This window comes from Chinchilla lanigera, unplaced genomic scaffold, assembly GCF_000276665.1.
Source record: "Chinchilla lanigera isolate Chin_1 unplaced genomic scaffold, ChiLan1.0 scaffold00031, whole genome shotgun sequence".
Lineage (NCBI taxonomy): Eukaryota > Metazoa > Chordata > Mammalia > Rodentia > Chinchillidae > Chinchilla > Chinchilla lanigera.
The window spans coordinates 2,654,863-2,661,128 of NW_004955432.1; the positions used below are offsets into that span (position 1 = coordinate 2,654,863).

At 40.4% G+C, this 6,266-nt stretch overlaps 1 long non-coding RNA gene across 2 annotated transcripts in view; it reads right to left on the reverse strand.

Annotated features, from left to right (window-relative positions):
* Positions 1 to 5,803, reverse strand: part of LOC106148911 — a 28,798-nt gene extending 22,995 nt beyond the window's left edge. For both annotated transcript variants that reach the window (XR_001234666.1, XR_001234667.1), the window contains exon 1: positions 5,573 to 5,803. This is a non-coding gene — a long non-coding RNA (uncharacterized LOC106148911). The remainder of the gene's footprint in view (positions 1 to 5,572) is intronic.
* Positions 5,804 to 6,266: the final 463 nt, after the last annotated feature.

The window sequence follows — 6,266 nt, forward strand, 5'->3', positions numbered from 1 at the left end:
ATTACCAGACGGTAGAGTGGGTAAAGGAACTTGTGAGGGTTGGGTGGTATTGGTCAGATAATAGGAAACTTCAGTTAGGAGGAATAGGTTTAAGAGACTGTAATGGTTGATACCTTGTGTCAATTTGAGAGGTTTAAAAACTTACCTAAGTAACTCAGCAACTGTACATCCTGGGGTGTGGGGACATGCCCTTGGGTGGCTATTTAAGCTCCAGGATGCTGTAATGGTCAGTTTATTGTGTCAACTTGAGAAGTTTAGAAGTTTAACTAAGTGATTCAGCAGGGGGCCAGTGTCCTCACTTTGTAAACACCCTCAGCCTGTACAAGAGCAGGGCACAGAGATGATGTGAGGGCTACACCGGCCCTGGTCAAGGGGGAAAGCCTGCTTAAATATAAGGGAGGAAAAGAAGTTCACTCTCCCCACCTTTTGCTGGTGTTACTTTGCTGTCTTCTGCTGCCTTGAAGTGTAGCCCCTGTGTCATGTGCCACCCTGCACTGGAGCCAGCTGATTATAGACTGAAACTTCCACAAACCATGAGCTAAATAAACCTTTCCTTTCTTAATTTTGGGTGTTAAGTATTTTGTCCCAGCCGCAAGAGGAAAGTAACCAAGACAGAGATCCATTATGCAACATGATGAGTAGTTAATAAGAATGAAAAAAGAAAGAAGGAACACAAAATATAAATATATATATGAATAGCTGCAATAACTGTATTGCTGATGTCTGATGGTGTATTAAAATGAACAGTTAATGATTACAATTTTTTATGTTCTGATCAATTGTGCATGCTTCTGTCTGGTGGTCTGAGCAACTGATCTGAAGGTAACAATATGCAATGGAATTACAGTGGTGAACTCCTACCATCTTGTCTAGTGAAACTCTGTATTATCTCTACTGTTTTATCAAAGTATTATTTTCTTATTCCTTATAAAGGTTGGAGCAATCTTTTGTTCTTACATCTGGTAATCTGAGCAATGTAGTTGAGGATAGCAATATGTAATGTAACAACTACTGCTGATTTGTATTATTTTGTCTTGAGACTATATCCCTTTGAATGTTCTTGCTTTGATTTGTTTATGTTTGTGATACTGGTATGCTGCTACTGTTCTATTTCTTTGTTTCTCATTTATTACTCTCTTTAAAATAAAAAAAGAATGAATTTCATCCTTGGGAATTGCTAAAAGAATAGATTTTAAGTTTCCTTACCACAAACAAGAAATCAAATTCCTCAAACAGCCAGGAAAAAGGTACAGTTCCTGATGGACCTCTTTGGATTTTGGATCCACCATATTCCTTTTTTGGGAGTTGCTCTGGACCATTGACAGAGTGACTAGGACAATCCCAAGTTTTGAGTAGGGTCTAGAACAGAAGAAAGATCTGCAACAGGTCCAGCCCACTGTGCAGGTGCAGTGCCTGGGGGAAAATAAGACTTCTGTTTGGAACCATAGATGCTCAGGCCCGATTATCTGTATACTACTTCCATTTGATGATACAATACACTGTGCATGCCCAACCTCATGGCTTAGTGGGTCAGACAACACTCAGTGCCTGATGACCTGCCCAGGTCACTTGATAATTTGGCAGCCAATGGTCAAGTATTCAGTATCTACCAACATCCACGAATGGGTCAAGATCTGTTTGCTTAGCTCAAAAGTAGAGTAGTTATCTGTGGATGATGGCACAGATGTCAGATGTACTCCAAAATTCTAAAAACTCTCCCACATCTTGGAGTAATCACTCAGCAAGCTGATGATAAATTTGCATCATAAAACAGGCAGCATTTCATATTGATTAGAACAGTTATTTACTCTGAATATGGATTTGCCTTCCTTCATGCAATGCCTCTGCCAAAATGCTCATCCGTGAACTTACAGAATGGCTTATCTAGCATCATGATATTCCACACAGCATTGCCCCCCTGACCAAGGAACTTACTTCATAGCAATAGGACTGCCACACTGGGCCATGCTCAGAGTTCATGGATTTTAGTGTGGTCCTTATCATCCTGAAGCAGCTGCTCTATAGAACAGTAGAATGGCCTTTCAAAGACTTAGCTAGATGGCAATCCTTTGTAGGGCTGGGATCAGGTTCATCAAGAGGTGGTACATGCTCTGAATCAGCATCCAGTATATAGCACTGTCTCTCACAGCTGGGACTCAAGGGTCCAGGAACCAAGAGGTGGAAGTGGGGGTGGCATCATTCTCTAGTACCAGAATGTTTGCTTCCTGTTCCTTCAACTGTATGTTCCACTGGCCTAGGGGTCTTAGTACCAGAGGGACAAATGCTTCCGCCAAGAGATACATGATTCCACTGAAGTTGCAGATAAGACTGCCACCTTGTCCCTTTGGTTGACCTCTAAGTCAACAGGAAAAGAAGGGAGTTATACTGTTATCTGGCATTATTGATCCAAATTACACAGGAGAGATTGAACTGTAATTCTACAATGGGGTAATGAAGAATCTTTCTGGAATATAAGAGATCTGTTAGCACATCTGTTAGTAATACCATACCCTGTGATTAAAGACATTGGGAAAATATAACAACCCAAACAGAGAGGTTTGTTAATGGCCAGGCCCTCCATGAATGCAAGTTAGGATTACTCCACCCAATAAATAACTGTGACCAGCTGAGGTGCTTGCAGAAGGCATAGGGAATACAGACTATCCATAGACTATGACCTCATGGCCTCTCACAGAAACAAGGACATGAGAACCCCTTGTTTTGATGAATATTTTTGGTTTCTCTCATTTTTGTGTATGTACTCAAAAGATGTATTTTTACTTTATAACAGTATTTTAATTTTACATAATAAAATGTATTTAATAGGCTATCAAGATAAAATATAATCATCACTAAAACATTATAGCATTCTTTGTGGGGAAGAGTTAAGTGTATTTTTGTTGTACACAGGATAATTGTATCCTATTAGGTAGAATTATGGCCTTATTGTCTTTATTTGGAGAATATTATTGGTTTAAGGAGAAGTTTATGGGTTCAAAGTGGCAATGCCTGAAATTTTAATGGTTAATTTTAAGTCTTAACTGGCCTGGGCTGAGGAATGCATAGATTGATAAAAAGATAAAAGGAAAACATTATTTCTGGGAGCATCCATGATGTAGTTCTGGAAGATTAGTACTTGAATTGGTAGATAAGTAAAGAGGATTCATCTCTCACTGGTGTGAAAAGACAGCTAATCTGACAAGGACCTGAATAACAAAAAGACAGAAAAGGGTGAATTCTTTATCTCTGCTTGATGTGAGGCACTCATTTCCTTCTGTGCTTGGGCACTGAGGCTTCTTGATTTTGGATCTTTAGATTCAGTCTCAGACTTTTGCCACCCACTTCAGTGGTTCTCAGACCATCCCGTTTGAGTTAGAACTACACCACCAGCTTTCCCTAGGCTCCTCCTTACACGCAGCAGACTGTGGGGTTTCTCGGCATCTGAAATAACATGAGCCAGTCACTCACAATAAATCTTTCATTCTATCTCTTCTTATATCTGTTCTGTTTACCTGAAGAACCCTGACTATTACAGACTCAAGGGAAGGATGCTGAATGGCAAAAGTCAGTCCCAAAATATCGAATACTTTGATTCCAATTATATGCAATATTCTCAAAATCACAAAGAGAGATAAAGGGCATATTAAGAGCTGGGGGTAGGTGTTAGGTTGCAGGTGTAACTATAAAGGATTAACATGAGAAAGTCTTTTGGGATAGCACAACACTGCATCTTGATCATGAATGGTAGTTTCTTGAAGCTACATATAATTGAAACCCATGTAACCCCAACACAGAAAAAAAGAGTGCATGCTTAACTGGCAAAATTAAATTAGTTCTGTAGATTGTGCCCAATGTCAATTTTGCAATTTTGACTTTGTTTTATAATTGAACAAAATGTCAACGCGGGGAAAGGTGAGGTGGGGCCCATGGAAATTTTCTGTACATTTTTTTGCAATTTTCTCAGTCTGTAATTATTTCAAACAAAACTTTAAAAATTCATAAACTTCAACATGTTCGCCATCGCTGACAATAAACCCTTTATGCTGTACCTGTCAGCAGAGCACAAAACGCTGGACATCACAGTACCTGAAATGAAAATCTAAGCTACCTCATTTCCTTCCTGCCAAGATGGATTATGCTGAACCTCATACAGTGGCTTCCACAACTACTGACTAATCCAGCAATCTCAGAAGAAACTAAATCAAGCACCCAGGAACAAAAGGGGCTTTGTGATTCCTAACAATCAAATAGTTTCACAACTTTCCTCATGTTAAGTGAACTATGAGTCACCTGCTTTAAAGATGAACTGATGAATAATGAATGTTCACAAAGAGAACGGCATGCGTGGCTTAATGTACGAGGCAAGATAAACGCACTGCTCTAAGTCACAACCCCTCATTCCAAGTAACCTGACACAATAGACATTTTTCTCTCACTGTGCAAAGTTCAAAGCCTTGATTGGCTGAGTCTCTTCCCATGGTGACTCAGGGATTTGAGCCTCTCTTGTGCTACGTGTGTCTTACTCGGTCTTCACTGTGAGTTTACTTTGGCATCACCCACCTGCAAAGAATGGGGAGGAAAGAAGGTACATTGAAGAGAACAGCACCTTTTCACCCTCAAGAGCCCTGTGTCATTTCCACCAGCAGCACCTCACAGTACCACCTAGAAGTTGGTGGCTGGGAAAGATATTTTAGATGAGTGCCCCAGAAGAAATAGGGGTTTAGTGAACACAGCAAATCTCTTCCACACTAACCTTGCATGAGGCACTTTTCCTGAAAGTATAACCTAGCCATGAAGCAAATGAAGAGGAGATTATAGGAGGGATTAAGTGCAGGATTAGAGAAACTGGAGTGTGACACACGGAAGCTTCTGTGTGCGAGCTCGGTTTTCAGGACTTACCAGCCAACTGTAATTTGTTGGCACTCAGAAGGATCCTCAGATTTCTAGAAGATTGCAAATGACACTCACAGGTATTGCAGTGTCATCCCTTATGTTCTGCTAGTTTTCTGGTCACTCAGATTTTGTCCTGATAATTATTCACTGTGCGCTATAGTTATTCACTGTAAATTATTCAGACTCAGTTCTCTTCTTCCATTTTATAAAAGTGAAATAATTACCAAAGAGAAACAAGAAAGAGTAAAACTATCTCACTAACTCCCCCTCCCCACTTATGGGAAGCTAGAGCTGAGTTAGAGCATAGACTGTCCATAGCTTTCAAACACGCAGTTTTCTAGTCTTCTTTCCAAGCAATACAAGAAACTTAAAACTTGAAAACAAATATAGTCAAGAAAAGACCCAACAATACACCTGTTCCTTGGACATACCATCTACTAGGCCAAATTTGACCTCAAGTTACTGATAGCTTAAAAAAAGACTTTGCCATTACAAACATGCCCTAAATGTGAAGGAAATCCTCTAAATATTTAACAGACTGTTCTCTCATCCAAGTGGGGGAACGTGATTTATTTCCAACCCACATTGCCTCCAATAGCCATATCAAAACACCTCCCTTCCCCAGACCTCCTTATAAAATCCTTCCATTATGTCCACAGTGCTTTTTATAAACACTCACCATCTCCAGCCTTTCTGGGCTTGGTTTTCTGAGGTAGAAATCTGCTTCATTCTAGATTAACAAGCTACTTAGAAGCAAGTGTAAGCTACTTCTTTGAACCAAACAGCAAAAACATCTTCAAACATATCATGTTCTGCATTCCATTTTCTAGGTGAAAAGGAGAAATAACAAAAGGTGGGTCTCAAAAGCAGATGACAGCTTATATTCTTGGGTTCCTTTGCCCTATCTCCACACTCTACTATGTCCAATAGTAAAGGCTGATATCCCATGCAACGCCTACTCCCCTGCATTCCACTGGATGGACACTGTGGCCGTGAGGAGACTAAACACAAGTTGGGACGGTTTTGACAGCAGTCAGTAAACAACCAGACTTCTGGTAACTTGATGTGGAAGCACTGACGGAGCTTTTACTGGATAATGGGAGCAGAGTGTTACTTGAGACTCAGAAATACACAGAAGGCATTTACTGAGGCACAGTGGTACCAGAAAGCCAAGCATGCAGAATAGACAGAAGTTTCCCAACGTGTGCACACTATAACACTCTGTGGATGAAATTGTTGACATAACAGGAAGAATGAAGTTGGAGTTGGCTGAGCACCTACCTCATGCCAAGCCCTTGGTCTTCACGTGAAGCCCACCACAGAGATATTCCTGTGCTCCTTTTAAAAATGCACGCCTTGAAGTAATGACCAAA